The sequence below is a fragment of the Musa acuminata genome, unplaced genomic scaffold (assembly GCF_036884655.1).
Source record: "Musa acuminata AAA Group cultivar baxijiao unplaced genomic scaffold, Cavendish_Baxijiao_AAA HiC_scaffold_401, whole genome shotgun sequence".
Lineage (NCBI taxonomy): Eukaryota > Viridiplantae > Streptophyta > Magnoliopsida > Zingiberales > Musaceae > Musa > Musa acuminata.
The window spans coordinates 17,501-18,919 of NW_027020649.1; positions in this window are offsets into that span (position 1 = coordinate 17,501).

Here is a 1,419-nt window from a genome sequence, read left to right on the forward strand (position 1 = left end):
CATCTCAGCACCCTGGAACCCCCCGGGTGGCACAGGGCTGGATGGGGCTTTCGTATAGCAGGGACGGTGCTGCCTCTCGCTTCGCTCGCTGTTCGCCGCTCGCCGCTCGCTCGCGCAGCCAAAAATGGCCAGTTTTGGCCCGTTTTGGCCAGTTTTTGGCCTGTTTTTGCGTTGCGCGGTGACCATCTTGAGCGGAGCAAAATGTCAGCCATCTCAGCACCCTGGAACCCCCCGGGTGGCACAGGGCTGGATGGGGCTTTCGTATAGCAGGGACGGTGATGCCTCTCGCTTCGCTCGCTGTCCGCCGCTCGCTGCTCGCTCGCGCAGCCAAAAATGGCCAGTTTTGGCCCGTTTTTGGGCCGTTTTGGCCTGTTTTTGGGCTGTTCTTGCGTCGCGCGGTGACCGTCGTGAGCGGAGCAAAATGTCAGCCATCTCAGCACCCTGGAACCCCCCGGGTGGCACAGGGCTGGATGGGGCTTTCGTATAGCAGGGACGGTGCTGCCTCTCGCTTCGCTCGCTGTCCGCCGCTCGCCGCTCGCTCGCGCAGCCAAAAATGGCCAGTTTTGTCCCGTTTTTGGGCCGTTTTGGCCTGTTTTTGGGCTGTTCTTGCGTCGCGCGGTGACCGTCGTGAGCGGAGCAAAATGTCAGCCATCTCAGCACCCTGGAACCCCCCGGGTGGCACAGGGCTGGATGGGGCTTTCGTATAGCAGGGACGGTGCTGCCTCTCGCTTCGCTCGCTGTCCGCCGCTCGCCGCTCGCTCGCGCAGCCAAAAATGGCCAGTTTTGGCCCGTTTTTGGGCCGTTTTGGCCAGTTTTTGGCCTGTTCTTGCGTCGCGCGGTGACCGTCGTGAGCGGAGCAAAATGTCAGCCATCTCAGCACCCTGGAACCCCCCGGGTGGCACAGGGCTGGATGGGGCTTTCGTATAGCAGGGACGGTGCTGCCTCTCGCTTCGCTCGCTGTTCGCCGCTCGCCGCTCGCTCGCGCAGCCAAAAATGGCCAGTTTTGGCCCGTTTTGGCCAGTTTTTGGCCTGTTTTTGCGTTGCGCGGTGACCATCTTGAGCGGAGCAAAATGTCAGCCATCTCAGCACCCTGGAACCCCCCGGGTGGCACAGGGCTGGATGGGGCTTTCGTATAGCAGGGACGGTGATGCCTCTCGCTTCGCTCGCTGTCCGCCGCTCGCTGCTCGCTCGCGCAGCCAAAAATGGCCAGTTTTGGCCCGTTTTTGGGCCGTTTTGGCCTGTTTTTGGCCTGTTCTTGCGTCGCGCGGTGACCGTCGTGAGCGGAGCAAAATGTCAGCCATCTCAGCACCCTGGAACCCCCCGGGTGGCACAGGGCTGGATGGGGCTTTCGTATAGCAGGGACGGTGCTGCCTCTCGCTTAGCTCGCTGTCCGCCGCTCGCCGCTCGCTCGCGCAGCCA